The 18547-nt window shown below is 37.8% G+C and overlaps 1 long non-coding RNA gene across 1 annotated transcript; it reads left to right on the top strand.

The window, feature by feature from the left end:
- Nucleotides 1-665: 665 nt before the first annotated feature.
- LOC114061632 lies at nt 666-1083 on the top strand. Its single transcript, XR_003572166.1, has 2 exons — nt 666-779; nt 861-1083. It is a non-coding gene; the product is annotated as an uncharacterized LOC114061632 (long non-coding RNA).
- The last annotated feature ends 17464 nt before the right edge of the window (nt 1084-18547 follow it).

The raw sequence follows: 18547 nt of genomic DNA, 5'->3' as shown, positions 1-18547 counted from the left end.
ACCTGGGTAAAATAGATCAAGACAGAATCAAATTCATTGTGCCCATTAAAGACAGATACCATCTCATAAAATGCATAACATGTCAAAGCTGACGTAATGTTCACTGAGAAAGTATAACCCATCTACTTACTAAATGGAATAAATGAAAAGAGGGAAAAGAGAATTAAACAGGCATCTCTGCTATCTTTAACAGAGGAAAGAAGAATTCAATTTTAGACAGTAGGTATAGAACTCCCCTGCACTTTCTTGGTGATCCATTGCTCTCTTACAAATTTCTGACAGCTGGCAGCATCACCCATGTTACAGCAAACTCTGCATCGTCCAACCATGGCTCTTAAGCTATGAGTTCAGCTCCAGCTACTGAGCATTTCACAGGCACTGTCTAACTGCCCTAACTAGCCTACTACTAGCAAAATTGAGTAAATAGTATAATAGGTATTTATAGAATAATGTATGCACTTACATTTGCTCAGTCTTCACTTCTCTGGAGGCACTTAAGCTCTCCATTAGTATAATCACTCCAAATGAAATTTGTGCCATTTAAAAGAGGTTGTTGGGGGTGGAGCAGAACACTGGGAACCCTGAAATTCCTCCTAGGAGACTCCCAACAGAATTCCAGAGCCTGCAACCCCAGAGAGTCCATAGCAAACAACGAAACAGACAAAATAGACCATGGCACAGCCAGCATTGTGGCTTCCAGTGAGCAGCCCCTGGGCCTCCCTGATGTCCTGGAGGCGTTTTATCACCTTTTGTCTGTCCTGAAGCCTTCTATCCTCAGGGTAAGAATCAACTCTTACTGCTGCAGCCTGGGGGCAAGGTTGGAGGTGACCCATGGCAATTGTTCCTACCTCTCCTTCCAGGCTCAGGCAACCCATGCCAGCTGTCCATGTAGGAGCAGCCCTTCCCTGCAGCCTGGACACCTCAGACAGGGTTGGCACCCCATGCACTGACAGCAGATATGGTACCTCAGGCATCCCTAGCACCCCTGGTCCTTGTCATTTTTGGGACAAGGATTCATCAATCCTTTGACAGCATACCTACCCTTACCTGGGTGATGCATGCCCAGTAAATGTAACTTACAGAGAATTTTCCAAATATTAGGGCCATATCTCGTGGTTTACTTCCTGCTGGCCAGCAGCTCACCCTGTAGGGATTACTCCAGCCATAAGCTCTCCTGGTGCCTGGCACAGAGCCAGGACACGTCAGTGATGAGGGCTGGCTCAGCTGGTGCCCCTGGAGGGTCTCCTGGCCCAGCACAGCTGTAACTTATCACCCACAGAGGGTTCAGATGGCTCCATGTGGCTGCTTCTTTCACTCTTCTATCTGCAATGGACAAGCACCAGCTTGCTTCCACCAGCCACCTCCATGCTGCACTATATCTCTGCTGTGTGCTGTCCTGGGGGGCCCCTGGGCAGCAGGACTACTCTGGCCTGGGCAGCCCCTGGGACCCCTCAGAACCAACTGCAGTGCTTCAGGCTTCAGAGAAGAAAGCTGTCCTTATCCTCTGCAGAGCTGCCACTGTGCTTTCCTGGGCACCAAGACAGGGAGAGAGAGTTGATTTCCCTTTCTTCTTACCATTTGTATTTCTGCTCTTCTACAACTGATTGGTATCTGGTCCCAGAAGATAATGAGCATCTCTAAGTCAGAGTACTCATACATGCCCCTTGAAAAAGCTTCCCAGGATTTCTTTTTGTTTGGTTTATAAAATCAACTGAGATTAACAAAGTCCTGATTTTATCTGGTGACTTTGACTATCAAAAGCATGTTAGTAAATTTTAATAAACAGCTTCAACTCATTAGCTAAGCAGAGATTTTATGTTACATACCTGAGGATCTGGTATATAGCTTCATGGAGATTTCCTTCTTACAATATATTTCAAAACATGTAGTAAGAATTAAAGTAATTATTTGATACTTTACTTTTAATGACATGTTCCTTTTCTCCCAGTCATGGCTGCTCATTAGCTGTCCCTGATCTCACTAAAATTTTTTAGTTTTCTAATATTATGTCCAACAATCTGCACAGTTTTTGCTTCTGACAGATACCTTCAGGGCACTTGTTTCAGCTGCTAATGACATACAACAGATCATTTAAGTGACCTGGAATGTTGTTTCTGTCCTTTCTAAAATAAAAAGCCTTATTAAAAATCTGAACCTTTATAAGCAGGAAAAGGGAGAGGATTAAAATAAGTGAAAAATATAATGAATTCCCATGTTTCTGAATGGGTAAATCCCTTGCTCTTCTTGCAAAGAGACATTCACCAAAGACTCATATGAATAATAAATGTTTGCCCTCACACTTTGGAGCATAAGGAAACTGTAGCTGTGCTCTGACATTATAGGTGGGGCCAGCCTGGTTTTGTTCCCTCTCTGTAATTCAGAGCAGAGATATTCTGCAGTCCAGTACGTAAGAATTGCAGATCTGGCGCTGCGGCAACAAGTGATCATGGGATGATTGTCAGGGTACAGGAAACAAATATTGCATAGGCTATAGATGTAGTGTTGGAAACACTTTCTGCATAGAAAACACTTGAAAAAATGACATTTACAAAGGTATCAATAAAAGACAATGGAAAGGAATTGTGGAAGGATTTTGGGGAGGATAAGTTTTGTTTGTAAAAGTTAATGTTACTGTGGTGGCTCATGAGGATTAACAATTCGTATGGAGTTCTGTGTTAAAGGATAAAAGCAAATTGCATCTTTGCCAGACTGTTCTGCATGGATGCTACTTGGGAAGAAACTGAAGTAGGTACCACGCCTGATCACTAATGGAATGACAACATGTACTGATTTTAAAAAAGTCCAGTTCATGTGTCCTGAGTGGGAAGACAATAGTGAATAATTCTTTCCTGTTTAATGATATTTTTCATTTATGAACCTAAAGACTCCTCTGGTTTCTGGGAGCCACTGCTGCTTATACCATACAAGCCTTCAGGATTTTATGTAGGAAGACACAGCTGGTAAAGGAGGCACAAAATGCTATCCTTCTGCTGTCCTAGTAAGGTCAACAAAAGTGGATGTCAAATAGCTCAGATGATTACTCATCCTGGGGAGCCATTACAGGCAGTAGCCAGGATTAGACTTTCAGCTGAGGCACTGCTCCTGAGAACTGCAAAATGAGGGATTATCTAGGTGAAAAGATAATGACTGAAAAAGCATTACGAAACCTCAGAGTGGGAGGAAAAAGGCCAAGGCTAGAGAGACAGAACTGAATAGATTAAAGGAGAATTGTTAAGATAAAAATGACAGTGTAAAAAATATATACCTCTGTTACTAAAAACATACGGGATTATTAAAATGGAAGACCCTTCAGAAATCTAATTTATCCTTCTACTCTCTGGTTTTCAGATAACACTGTTCTCTATTTCATTTTGAGAATAACAGACTGCATTTTTAATAACTGTTTAAATTTAAACTTTCTAATCTAAAAGAAGAAAACCCATTTGGTTTTTGATGCTTTAAAGCATCTAGTGATTGACCTTCAAGTAATGATTGGAGCCTATGTTACATGCCTCCAAATATAGGTCTTGTTATAAACTAGGTACACAAGCTGATTTACACAGCCAACATTTCCAGGTCTCGTTGCACTGTGAATGGAAAATGAGTTAGTGATCAGCCCATTATGTTATTTAAGGAAGAAATTTTTAGAGTTATTTCTGTAATATTAAAAACCAAGGGAAGGGAAAGGAAGGGAAGGGTTAAGCAGTGAATGAAATATTCACCTTATCAAAATGTATAGTAGTAATCTGTTTCTCCTGTATTTGTGACTATTCAAAAAACATATACTCTTAATGCATCATTTTTTTAATGCCAATTAATTACATCACACTCCTAAATTTCAGTATTATAATTTTCAGGTTTTGAGGTGCCCAGGGAAAACCTGATTCCAGTTCTCTGGAAATTACAGTTCTGGGTTTCCTCTGCCCAATATCTCTGCAGTCACCTCTGTCACTGAGTAGCGAAGACCTTACATTGGTGCAATATCCAGTCACTTTGTGCTGCACTCAGGAATTCTCACCTTCATTCTCATCTGCTTTGCAGTAGTGGCTAAGGAGATCTGAACTACCTCAGATTGATTATCACTCATTTTGGGTGAATACAAGATCATCCTGATCCTTCAGGAGTGGGTAAAGAATGAAGAAAAAAATATATGATCATGGTGAACACTGAAAAAGCTGCACTTTCCTTTTATTTTCCATGTCATGACAGATGGTCGTGAATGTTCATTCTTGCAGAATCAGTTTTCATGAATATTCCATATGGTTACATTGAACGATTACTGTTTACCTGTATTTATGCTCACTACTGAGAATCAGAACTGAATTACAGTGACATCCAGGAGTGAATTGCACAAGAGGCCAACATTTAGGAAATAAAAAGCATTCATTGTTCTGTGCAATACTTATTGGGTATCAGCATGAGGATTCATGGAAAAAATCACTTTAGCCTTGGATATGGTTTGTGGAGGACAATGCAACAGATTCCACAACAAAATAGGATTTTGTGAGCCATGAGGAATCTTTATAAGCCATAAAGGAGACAGCAAAGAGGCAATTTCATTGAAGTATGTAGACTTAATGGTATCTGTAATGTCAGTGTGAATTATTAGAGCAATTCTGGCCCTGATGGCAATGTGGAAGTTAGAGGGGGGACCATGAAAATAGGAATGTTATAAGAATTAAAAAATAAAGAGTTGGAAGGCTTATCACTGAGTGTAACTGTTGAAACGCTATTCTCTGGAAATGTTACTCCATTTCAAAAACATCTGTTGGAGTCCTTCAAAAGACATAGTTAGACCATTAAAGGTAGGAAAGAAAAGGTGCTTTGGGGTCAGACAAGCTGCTTTCAGAACAGGACTTTGATTCCTTCAAAAGGCAGTGGGGGATTTAGCAGTCAAAGAAAAATTCTGCCAAATTTTCCTCCTTTGGAAGTCCTGGAAATGAGAACTTTGTTTGGGTTCTTTACTAACAGGTCAGTGTATTAAGGTCAATATCTCTGATATTGAGGTCATATGTAGTTTTTAAGTTATCTTTATAATCATATTTAAAAATTAGGTAAAGATGCAAAGTGAAGTGACCCATTTAGGATCCAAGAGAAACAAATGGCAATGCTGGCAATAGATATCATATTAGGGAATCAGCAGTTGTTGGCTTTAATTTAGGATACGGGTTTGAATCCAAAATTATAATGATAAATGCTTGGACTGTAGAATTAAGAAATAGTCTTTCAGCATTTATTCTTGCTTTTACCTCCATAAAAAAAGGCCTGAAATAGGATGGTAAAGGACAGTACTCTGGCAAATTGTATAACTGGCACTGTCCAGATATGCACATTGTAGATTTTTCCTTCTTCAGACTTGGAAGAAATTTCCCTGTGACAGTGAGCAGCTAGGACTTTTCTCACTGCCTGCAGAAGATTAACCTTTGAGAAATTCATGTGCTGACATTATATGAGCCTTGGTTCTAGATTTACTTTAAGCTGGGTAGTCAGTTTGTTCCATCTTTACTGTGCATGAGCAGCAGACCAGGAAGCATTCATTACATGATACATACACTATATAATAATGCACCAAGCAGCATGACATTATTTTACTTCCTAATGAGTTGGAGGCTCTAGCCTTGTGATCAAGCTTCTTTTAGGGGAGGAGATATTTGGTTATGCCTAGACTTTACACCTTTAACATTAAACCTAAGTTTTATTTAATCAAGAAAGAGGGAAGGCCAAGAAAGTGATTCTTCAAGCTTCAAATAAAGAATTAGAATGAGTGGAGAATTGTTAGGTTAGTCAAGGTGATAAGAAGACAACCACATTGTGCAGTCTAGTTTGAAAGCAATAATTGGCAGAAACATTTTGCTTGGGATCAGGGAGCTTGGGACATCAAAGGGTTGTATGCTCTTTTGAAGATTGAGTGGCAGGGCAGAAAAAACACACTGTGAAAAATTTGTATGTAGGTTATTGGTTTTGTTCTTTTCCTCCCCCACCATGAGTCAGCAAGACATTTCTGCTGCATCTCTGGTCTGGTTTTGCCCTTGTATGCCCGAAGTCTGACACAATATAATGGTAGATGTCACAGAATCTAAGACTTTCTGTGGAAGGTGTTTCTGTAATGCCTTTGTAGGAGCAGCTTCCTGATACAAGTATTTTTAGAATGAAAATAATTGCACGTTTGAAAGATGTCACAGTAAACTTTGATCTCATAATAAGAATAGTTTAGCTCGCAGAAAAACTTAATTGTTTAATTTTTACTTTATTAGGAAGAAATCCATTGTAATATTAGGAATTTAAAGTCTATACTAAATGAGCAAGTAACTGTAGTCCTGTCCAGGTGAAAAGAGTAATATGTCTACACTTTGGACACTTAAGTATAACAAAGTGATTAGGAATATGGAGTTAGAGGCCAAAAACAGGGGGATGTGTGCTAGGAGAGTGGTGTAGGGAGAAGCACAGGTTTCAAATGCATGTAATTTAGGGAAGATGAGAGGTGTTACATGTGTAACCTTGGTCTTGCTGTTAAATAAATTATTTTAAGGGGTTCTCTGATGTATTTTTTTAACAGTACAATAGAGTAGAAATTAAGAAAAGAGAAGGACTATACAAACTATGTGAACACATCACTGGAAATTTTCAACGTAATTTCTAATCTGAAAAAGGCTCCACACCTAAACCACATCTTTTCATAAAGTTCTACTTAACTTAAAAAGTTGTTGATTTTGGTTTTCTGTTCCTTCCTTCCCATACCCCAAGGGAAATAAACTAAGGTCCCCATATTTTTATGGCAAAACTTCTTGGTTTCATTTTTCAGTTTGGCTCTTAGCTTTGGAAAAGAATTGTTTTAAAAATCAGCTGCCTTTTTTTTTTTTTTTTTAATAAAAAATAAATTTCCCCAAAGGAAAAAACCAAAACAACTTCAAAGTACTTTTCAAAGACCTTTGATAATTTCTCAGACTATACTTTTGGAGAACCTAAAAAGTAATACAAACTTAGAAGATGATAATCGAAGTTGTGTAAAGTGAATGGGAACTGACTTATCTGAATCCTTGGGACATTGTTTTCACTGTTTTCCACAAAAACCTTCTGAAAATGAAACTTCATTTTGCTATCAGCTTGTATGCCAAAAAGTTATAGAACTTGCTAATAATCTGAAAGTTTAACATTGCTAGAGAAAATGTTGATTTTCTTTTAGACTTCAGCTTTTTCAATGCCATTTGATAACTGACTGGCAGAACATACTCTCAAGTGTATCTCCTGTTTGTTAGATCTTTTATAAGCCTGTGGAATGTAATTTTGAGAGCCAGAGCACATAGCACTTTGACACTGATTGCAATGATTTAATTTTTAACCTCAAAGTATAGACATAAAACTTCATGGTTAGGTTTGGTTTTTTTTTGGTGGCTGTTTCATATACTTAATACTGTAATGTTTATTAGGCCTGCAGGAAATTCAGCAGCTACATGTTTCTACCATATTGCAGTGTTTAATTTCATTTTTTTTTAAACTGTCCATATTGCATGTTGCACTGTAGTATGGTGATATCCAATTGTGTCTTTAATGAGGTAGCCATTTTTGGAACCAAACTGTGCAGTGCATCAGAACTCAGCAAATTAACCAATGCATAATTCTGTCTCATGTGGTTAGACTGCAGTATAACTACAAACGCAGTAAAAAGAACTACAGTTGAAAGTAATAGATCACAGAAGACAAAAACTCTATGGAATGAACAATGCAACTCTAAAATCAGTGAGTGTTGGTGGATGTGAAGGTAAGTGGCATTAATAGCAACAATACTTGCCAGGATGGTCCTGGCAGTGTTGCTTTTAGTGGTTTGCAAGAATAATTACTTCTGATTACAGCTACAACAGCAATAGAGTTTATCTACACCATAGAATAGATTGCACAAGGATGCTTGGAAACAAGGAAGCTTTGAAGGAGATTCAGAGTCAAGGCCTGCTGAATGTACTGGTTCTAGATTTGGAGAGCTGTACTGATGGATACACTAGCATGATGATGGCAGTTTCCTGGGGGGGTGTTAGCAGTGACAGGCATTGCTACTACTGTGGCACAAGCATGTCAAGACACCATGCATAAAGATGCCATGACAATTTTTCCATGTACTTTTGCTGCACTGTCCTCCACCTGGCCCCTGCACCACTAGAAGAGATTATACATTTCTCATTAATCACCTCTGACGTGCACTTGGCTTCTTATCTCTGGGAATAGGTTTCTTGGAGGATGCACCAACTCCTGGCTGCAGGAGATTTCAAAGTATATTCAGCAAATATCTTTCAGATAAGAGAGAAATTTGACAGCCTAAAAGTGTAGCCACTTAAGACTTATAATCTCTATAGCAGGTAAATATTTAAAACATTTTAATCATCACTGTTATCCTCCTTTTATTTTCAGTTTGTGATTTTCTTATCCTCATATTTCTACAGGAATATACCATTAAAATAAAAGGATTTTCTTGCACAGTGTGAGAAATATATTTCTCTTAAAAACATATGCCTTATTTGACTAAGACAAGCATCTTATTGCCTTCGTATACATTCTAGGATACCGAAATATCCACTCCTGAAAACATGCACAGCCTTACTGAAGACTTATTTTACTGTAAAAATATAATTCAATGTCTTCTGTCAAAAGTTTTTATGAGTTGTCATGCTCCACTCAGTAGGGGTCACAATGCTTGTTACAAATTCTCATCACACTGAACAAAGACACCAGTCCACCTGTCAAGGAACTCTTACGCTTTTATTGTATAATCATCTTAACTACGGCAACTAACCCACTATTTAGTCTCAAAAGTGTTGGCTAACAGGCCCTTGACTTTTACAACACACTTCAACAAACTCCCAATCAACAAACTTCTCAATTGTCAGCTAACAAGCCCTTAACTTTTACAATACTCTTCAACAAGCTCTCAACTCCCGCAACAAACTTCAGTTCAGAGTACAGAGTAGAATAGGGTAACCTCACTTTGCCAAGACAAAGCAAGGGAGAGGGAGAAATGAAGGCAGGAAAGGGAGAAAGCAAAGAAAGAAATCACCAGTCCTTAGATCCCACATGGGATGGAGGTGAGGGAGAAGCTGTTGAGGGCATACAAAGCCTGAGTCTCAAGGCACGAAAGGAAGTTTGCTCAGAATAGCACTGCTCCGCCTCCAGTAACAACTTTCCTATTGCAACAGTCAAAATGTTCAAAAAAAACCGTTCTTATGCCTGGTCCTCCACGTGTGTGGTTTGAACTGGGTTAATGGAGGTAAAGACAAAAAGTAAATTCCACAATATTGCTTGACAATATTGAACTGAAAATACTTGGAAGTTATCTTTCTCTCAGTGTGTTTTAAGTGTGCTTGGTTAAAATAAAAGAAAAAAAAAACAGTGCAATAACTGGAACTAAAACCATGCTATGAAGTCTATATTACATAAGTAAGGGAAGTATAAAAAAAATTTCTGTCGCCTATCAAAAGCTATGTTGCAGATCTGTAGCATTTTTGTTTGTCACAAACTTGCAGTTTCTGATATCCTGCAATTACAGTAAGAATGTCAGACTTTGTTTTCTAATGTTTTGTTCGTTTATAGCCTTGTAAAGAAATGCTTGAAAATCTGGATCTCCAAAACCAAAGTAACACATCAAAAACCCCAAAGTAAATCTATATTTTCCTTTTTATTAGGTTCTGTAGAACTTTAATGTTTCAAAACTTCTAAGGCTATTTTATGGCATTCAATGATAATGACAATAAAAATTATACTAGTGATTGAGATGTTATTTCTTAGGCAACAATGAGACAATAAATAAGCATAAAGAAGTATGTTGTTGAGAAAACAGTAATTTTAAAAGTAAAGGTTCCCCATTTAGCTATGCAGGAGTCCATATAAATACATAGATTCTAAGGCCAGAAGGGCATCTGCAATTTTTTTTTTAGCCAGATTTTCAGGTATATGAGCTATAGAACTTTTCCAAAAGTGGGAAATGCTTTTAGAAAAGCATTGAATCTGACTTTAACATTCTATGCAGTCACAAATTCCCATCCCCTGATAAATTATTTCAGCTTTTAATTACTCTTATTGCTAGAAAAATTGTATCTCATTTCAAGAATTTATCTTACTCCAGTTTCCTGATATTGGATGTTGTTCCTCTGAGAGAAAACTTAAAAAGCACTACCCTGCCCAATTATTTACCAGTACTTGATGCAAAAGAGACAAATTTAAAGTGAAGGCATGAAAACATGCAAAGGTTGTAGGCAGCAGTTAGAAGTGAAAGAAGTAGGCAGATGGAACAATAACTAGGCAAGTGTAGCTTGTTTGCACACATAGGGAATGGTACGGAAATAGAACACTTTCTAGACAACATGTTCTCACTGATAGCTCTTAGCTAAACAAACATTAAGTTTTGTGGATGCTATTAAAGGACTCAGCTTAATGGCCATGGAGCCAGCTGTCTTGTCATAGCTACAAAGGAAGTTTTACTTAAAGAATACCATACAGGAAAATAAAACATTCCTTAGGCTGAGCAGAAGACAGAACTTCCCAGAGACTCCTTCTTTTGGCTACTTTTCAATTCCCATCTTCAGCTTTTTATTGCTTTGGCTCTTGCCTGCACAGTAGGAATGGAGGATGAAGCTCAGCAGCTGTGACTTAACAGCCAGAAGCAATTTTCATTGATTTGTCCTGCTCTTTGCAGTCTTCTACTGGAAACATCCCCAGGGCACATTACTAATTGTTTGCCCTTTACTTGGGGACCATTGGATTAATGGTGTTATATAATGGTCATTTTTTAATCATTAATACAATAACGGTGTAATGAATTTTACAGTCAGACAGTCCTTGGCTCTTGCTATGGGGGTAAAAAAATAATCCTTCCATTTCAAAATGAAATTATCTTTCCCCCATCCTATCAAATAGTTTTGCTTCTGCACTTTTGCAGTCTAGTTATGACCCTCAGAGTTAAAATCATTTGGGAAAAGAGAGGAAATACAGCCACCCAATAACGTGGCAAGCGTTTTTGTGACTGCTCCGTGAACGGTACAAGTCTTGTACAGCCCAACCAGCAGACAATGCCCACCTAGGTCATATCAGAAGGATCCATGCTTTCATATCTGAGACTACAATTGTATTACTACATAGGTTCTTTGGGCATTGTCTTTTTACCATCTGTACACGTAAACTGTTGTCAGATTAATATTAAGGGTTTGGTACTGCTATCCCACACTGACCAGTTGAAGTGCTGAGGCCTGAAAAAGAGGCTCTGAGTCGGAGCTGACCTCTAGATGAACCCTCCAACCTAATCTTATATTTAGCCATGTATCTACTTGCTAGCCAAAATTCTGTGTAATCCTTAGTAAAACACATAATATAAGACTACACCTGTGTGAACATGTATGCTTGTTAGTCAGATATATTGGTTTTCGCTTACTAGTGAAGATTAGTATCTGTTCATCAATGAGGTATGAATGTGTTTATCTTTCTGTGTTTAGAGGCTAGTCAAGGCCATGGAAGTAGATACCTGACCTTGTTTGACAGTAGATGGACCAAACTGACTTGCTTGATTTTCCTCTGAGCCCTGGCCAGGTTTTGGGTGAAACCCTAGGAGAGAAGAGAGCCAGATATTTTCCACACTAAATAGTGACATAAGCTCACACCCAGTGTTTATCACTGAGAATTAACAAGTGGTTAGCCGCAGACGCAGCCCAGAAAGGGGCTCCAGCAAATATAGCGTAGAGTTACTGTTTTAGATGACACTAAAATGACTCCTGCCCAACAAATCTGTTTTGTAACTTCCCACACCTACAACATGGTTGTGAGTGGTAGTGGAAAGTTGGTCTTAATTAGAGAAAGGAAGTGATGCATAAAAGAAATTGTTCTCTTATTTATTATTGCCATTTTCTTGTGCAGAATTATCGATCTTACCCCTAAGCAAGATGATTTCTGGTCCCCTTATTTAAAATTGCAGTATTACAGGAAATAGATAAGTTGCCCACTCGGCAGAGGTAGCAGAATAATTTGTCGATTAGGAATAATCTGTTCTAGAATGACATTTATGTCTGTGCTATTTCTGAAACCTTTTAATTAGATCCGAGTTCATCTATGTGTCAGCTGAAGCAACAGATATTAACTATGCCATGTGTAGATCTTGGAAAGAGATGAAAAGCAGTTTGTCTTGGACTATAAGCAGTGGGGAATCCTGAATTTTACAGTCAAAACATGTCAGTGAAGAGGTTTTATTTTTTATTATTTTTAATCTTGTATTTAAAAATAAATTTGGTGCTATGCTGCCAGGCTTGGATACAGAAGCTCTCTGTTTGTCTCCTGGGTGGGTATTACTTGTCTTGACAGCTTGACAGTTTCAGCCCTTTCCAGTACGCCTGTTTCAATGAGAGGAGATCACATCTGGTCCTGAGGAGGATGAAGGACATGTTAAAGCCTGCTCAGTCCCTGACCTCTGGGCTATTTATCCAGGTTTGTGAGGTCATGTCCTAGTGAAAAATCACTTATAGTGTCATCAATTCTGAAGAGATTTATCCCTGCAGGTGTTTAAACACCCTTACTGTGGCCAGCCTACTTTTTAAATGGAGAAAATCCAGAGCTTTGCTGTCTTGGTCTCCAAAAGCATGACTGAGTGGGTGTTTCTTTAAGTAGAAGTGCTAAATCTGCCACTTTAATCACATTACTTTTTTTCCTTATTTAGTAATAGGACTGAGAAGGAAAATACCTTTTCCTTACATTTTAAAAATAAAAATACATTAAATATTAAAAACTCATATTTCTTAAATATTTATATTTAATTATCGCATGTTTTCTATGAATTATCATTTATTATTAAATAAGTTTAAATTACGGAGCAACTAAAATTAAGTCAAATTCAAATACAGGAATATAGGAATTGAAAGGTTTGCTTAGCGGACAGGCATTTTCTGGGCTAGTTACTTTATTCCTGATTGTTCTGTCTGTCACCAAAAAGGAAGTTTCCTGACTCTATCTTAGAGCTGGCTTGTCATGCTTATACTTTCCTGAGCGTCTTACTATAAGTGATTTTTCCATATTCATCCACATGCTGCAAGAAATCCTAAAATGTAAAATAATACGTAGAAGGATTTTCCAAAGCAGCCTTCTGAGTTTATAGCCCAGTGAAAGTGGGACATTTTAAATAAGACTCAGAAGTATTTCCAACAAGACATTAGAAAGCCTAAAGGTAAATTATCAGTTTACATGTACTGCCACAGTTTCACTCTCAGCAGAGGGCATTACCATGAAATTAAAACTAACACAGAACATTTCTAAAGTTTTGAATCTTTCCCCATTACCCATAAACACAGAATATCAGCAGAATGCTAGGAATGTAATAAGTCCTGTATGGCATTTTTTCATTTGAACAGTGAACAGTTCTTAATCTCTGTTTACTGGTTCCCTGCTGCCAAGGGGAAGAATGTCAGCCTGCCAAGTTATGTTTCCTGATCTCCATAATTCACTGTAAAGCCTTCACCAGATTAATAATTTTTTTCTTTGCCACCTGTGTAATGGAGATAGTCATTAACTACTTCTTATTTGATTTGCTGAGATTATGACATTTGAGTTAATGAATCTTCATAAACCATACCAAGTTCACTGAAATGAGGTACTGTAAAAAAACAGTGTATATTAACAAATCTGATGTATTTGCCCTCATATAAGCTGCCTAAACCAGCCTCAAAGACTGCATGATGTTCTCACTCAACTTTACCTTTTAGTTTGGAAATGTATAATGACTGGCAGGGAGTAACTACTGGTTTCATTAGTATTAAACCTACTAAAAACTTTTGGAAGAGAAGGGAGACTAAGGCTGTAGTCTTGCACATTCCTGCCGGGATATCCAGGGCCATAGCTGTACTTCTGCGGGCTACTGTTCAGGCAGATAAGGCTTTAACTTTTAAAATCAATACCTTGTATCAGTCTCACACAGTCTCTCTGCCCTCAATTTCTTTTCCTGCGTGTCTGTGTTTCCTCTTTTAATGTGTGTGTTGACTTTCTTTTGTTGTTTTTTTTTCCCCTCCCATAGCATAAGATTCTTTTTTTCATTTGGGGCTTGAAATACTGATTCAGGATGACCTTATGGCTTGTCCTGCCAAAAGATCTGTGAGACTGATGTATTCTAGGGAGACACTCATGTCACCAATGAAATTCTGATGAGATTAGTTAAGATAGTGTGTGAAAACTGGGATAGGGATGACAGTCTTGCAGTACAACTGAAACAAGAGTAAAGGGAGTCTGAAAGATGGAAATACAATTACACTGCAGCAGACTCGAAGAAATGTTGATGGGGAGAAACATGCTTAACTGAAGAAGAGAATATGGAATAGCAAGTGCTTTTGCCTACCTCATAACTACAATAAAATGTGTTCCAGTCTACCTTTTTCCAACTCAGTTCTTGTTCAACAAATCAAAAGTAGATTTGTCTTAAAAGGTTCTGCAGATATTAGATCCTGTCTACAGTGAAAGCTACACAGACTATTAAAATATAATAAATCTCCTAACTGTGGCAGTGGTCTAGAATGGCAGTGGTGGAAAGAAGTTTCTTCTCCTTTTCCCAGATGTAATCCAAGTGACATTTTTCTTTAGGCACAAGAAATATTTTTCTTCTTTTAGAAGTTGGAGAGACTCCAGCGATTTTTTTGCCCCCTCACTCTGACCTGTTTGCTCATAATAGGGCTGTGACTAAGAATTCAGGGACCGTGGCCTGGTTTGTATGTTGCAGCTATATGGATAAAGAATCATGTCCTTCTGTCTTTTCTTGGAATAAGAGATTGTGTACAAAAATTGATGAGTTTAAACAGGCAGATATATAAATATCAGAACATGACTCAGTAGTTAATCCAAAGTCATTATCATATAATATATATGTTCTCAGAAGGATATCCTAGCAACTTCCTTTACAGTAGAAAATTTGTTTCTTTTATTCACCTTGCAGCCATAATTTTTGCATTTATTAAAGGGGTGGATAAATTTCTATGTATTTTGTTTACATACACCAACCTACCGTATACTGCCACCATTAATAGAGTTTTCCGGCTATCTCAAATCTGCACTTTTTGGGTCCTTTGTGACCTTTGCAGATTTATTATAGGGATTTTCATTTAATAGTGTAAGGGTGACTGTCCTTTTTTTCTGCTTCACATGCATCTGAGATCTTCTCACTGAAATTTTATCTTGATTAGAACACTTATTCAGTATAGCCTGTTTTCAGTGTGAGCTTTTCAAGAGCATATATATGAGTTACTCTGTTTTACTATTCTATTGTATTCTACGTAGGAATTCTATTTCATTATCTGTGAGTCACAGTCCACAGTATCTTTTAGAAAAAGTGTAAGGATGTGGAGACAGACAAAGTGGGTGATTTTGCACATAACATTTAACTTGCTGACAGTTGAATCTCTTTCGTAATAGGTACAAAACCACTACTTCTAATGAACAGAATTTCTGAACTTCCTTTTGTGTACCAGCTTATAATTTTAAGTAAAGGGAACAGTACAAGGGGATGGAACTGTACTTAAACCTGTAATAAACTTATTTTGTACTAGTTGTTTTTGTCCTCTTTAAAGGATCATAAATTGTACTATGAGGTATAATTTAGACTATTGTGTTCATTTTGATGTGCAGGAGGTATAATTTATGGTATATTACAAATTAGTACTGCATGGGAAGTTTACTAAAAGTCTGAGAATCCTTAGCAAGAAACTGTGTTTTAAAAAAATTATAATTTATGATATGTTATGAAAAGCATCCCTCTTATTCACTATCACAAAAAAGGCAGAGTAAAACACAGCCTGGATCTTGCTATTTAAGAAACATTAGCCTTAGAGCTTTTGTTCTGCTTGATTATCTCACTTGCTCACTCCCACTCCAGCATTATTTTCTCCAGGGCTTCACTTCCCTTTTTCTAGCAGGGACATCACTGCCAATCAGTGAAGTTGTGTCAGTTTGTGCTTTGCAGCTGCTCACAATTATCAGTATTTGATATTGTTGGCCAAGGTCCTTCAGCAGCTCCCATTTGTCTCTGTGTGCTCCCTGATCTGCAGGGTCTTTTCCCATTTCTAGGACCTTTCCTCTAGGAAGAAATTTCAGCCTCTTCTTCTTCAATTTTTTTTTTTTTTTCCTATAATATTCACCTGCTTCTGAAATGGTCAAATGGTGCCATTCTAGCTTAGTGTTGTGCATTGTCTGAAATTCTACAAGCATAACCCAAGTCAGTAGTTAGGGTTATTATGCACCAGCCACAGGTTATTACGCACCATACTTTAGGTGCATGCACATCAAAACTGTTTCCAGGTAGAGTGTGCCTGTAATTTTTTTGGGTAAGTCCGGGCAGAATATGTTCTGAATCTGATCTTTAGGAAGTTATCACCATGATATAAAGACAGTAGTGACAGCAGCAGCCAGGTAGTTAAGTCTTTCCTGGTACAATGCAAATACACCTTTGGGAGATTATACATAAGGTCAGATCTTGTTTTAATTCATTCAGATGAGATTACTGAAGTATAAAGTGAGAGAGGACAGAGCTCAGATAAATGGAAAGATGGATTATGAGTATAAAGTAGAATACGATAATTATTATTTGTGATGAAAAGATAAGTGTCAAATACTAATTTATACCAGCTCTTCACTTGTATCAATACTATTTTCAACAAAGCTGAAGATGATTAATATATAAAGGAAAAGAATAGAGATTCTGAAGTGTCTTTTCACAGCACAAAATAAACATTAATAGTCTTTCTGAGATAGATAGGTTAGTGAAACAAGGATGATGAATAGTCGAAAAGAAATTAAATACTGACCTAGGAAAGTCTTTTAGCAAAAGAACAAAGTCAAAATAGCAATGACTTCACACGACTCTGCTTTGCTAAAACTTCCACTATCACGTGCCCTTGAAAACAGCCGGTGGGATTATCCTTTTACAGTACTGCTAAATGGTGCATCTCAGGAGTCCTGAGGATGCCCTGAAATGAAACTATTCCTGCCTTTGAAGTGCAACTTAAAGCAATATACACACACTACTCCCTTAAATAATTAATTAAATAAATAAATAACCTATTTTTAAATTGCTTCACTTCATTTTTTTCTTAGATGAGCAGCGATAAACGTCATTAGTACTGAGGGATAATTCCATGTTTGAGGGATGCATAACTCTTCTTTTCCTAATCTGTATTCCCTAAAATTCTGTTTCTTTCCCATTCAATGTTTTCCCCTCCTCTTCTACCACTGTACTCCTTCTTAAAAACATTACCTCATTCATTCTCTTAATTTCTAATGATGTCTGTCTTCCTGTTGTATAGATAACTTCCTATTGCTTTTTTCTGGAGTTATTTCCTTATTTTTGTTCTGCTTGACAGAATCCTTTTAGACTCCCTCATCTTTCTTTGTCCATCTTATGGTTTTCCAGTTTTTCATCCTCATTACTTCCTTCTCTCTAGCCTCTGGCTTCGTCATCACATCTTTTGTCAAAAATACTCCATATTTTTGATATATCACCACTTACTTCTTTCTTACTCCTATCCTGTCATTTTATTGCTGACTGAGATTGGCTTTCAGCTCACTTACCATCATCATGAAGTGATTTGCCCTAAGGCCTGAGCTCATAGAAAGTGCCATCCCAGGCAGAAAAATGGCTGTGTTGAAATGGCACCTTCTTGCTAGCAAAGCTACTTCCTTCCTTTGTCAGTTTCCTGTGTTGATTTTAGCTGCAAGTACGTTACTTTATATTATACCTGCAGAGCTATCACCAGCGATATTAAGTAGAACTTTCTGCAGTAAACAGCTCTGGAATCATTGGGTTTGGCCTGCTTAGACAGACCTAAGAATAAATTCTAGTGTGATAGGATGATACCAGTGTTGCTGAAGGCCTATTTTGGCCAGTTAGTAGTAATGCAGGAAATGAAGAAAGGACCTTATCCTGACTCTGATTCACATTAGCCTGGCAAAGAGGCAAGTTAAGAAAGAAAATCTTTTAGCTGCGAACTGTGTACATCTGGAGTCAAAGAAGCATAATAAACACAGGAGCCTAGAGCAGCATTTTTATACTGTCACTTTTCAGCACGGAACTGCAATTTAATTACTGCTATACTCTTTTGACCTAGGGTGGCTGTCTTTCTGCAGTGTTGCTTTTTGTGCCAGCTGGAACTGCAAAAGCACAGGTTGTCCTTCAGGCCATTAGAGAGCAGCTGTGACAGAGGGCCTGGGACCTGCGGAGAGTTTCTGTCTTTTGAAAAGGGTACACTGATAAGATATTGCTAGAATCACAGGAGCACAAACTAATTCCTGTGACTCCTCCATTAAACCCTCCAGATCATTAAGGAATGTTCAGGGAGTTCGTGATCCAAAGGAACTAGCAAAATGATAGAAGAGTAGAAAAGAAGGTGAGAAATCTCCAACAATTTCTAAGAGGAGCACTGCTTATGCAAGGAGACAACTGCTGTGGGGTGCATTTTCTGAATTCATCTAAAAGAGATGAAAATATTTTAACCTCCGAACTTCAAACTCCCTGCACTACCGCATCCTGCTTAGTGGTCAGCTCTGGTAAACA

Source organism: Empidonax traillii, unplaced genomic scaffold (assembly GCF_003031625.1).
Source record: "Empidonax traillii isolate 1590-97213 ecotype Southwest subspecies unplaced genomic scaffold, ASM303162v1 scaffold345:size607713, whole genome shotgun sequence".
Taxonomy (NCBI): Eukaryota; Metazoa; Chordata; class Aves; order Passeriformes; family Tyrannidae; genus Empidonax; species Empidonax traillii.
This window is presented reverse-complemented; position numbering and strand designations above follow the sequence as displayed.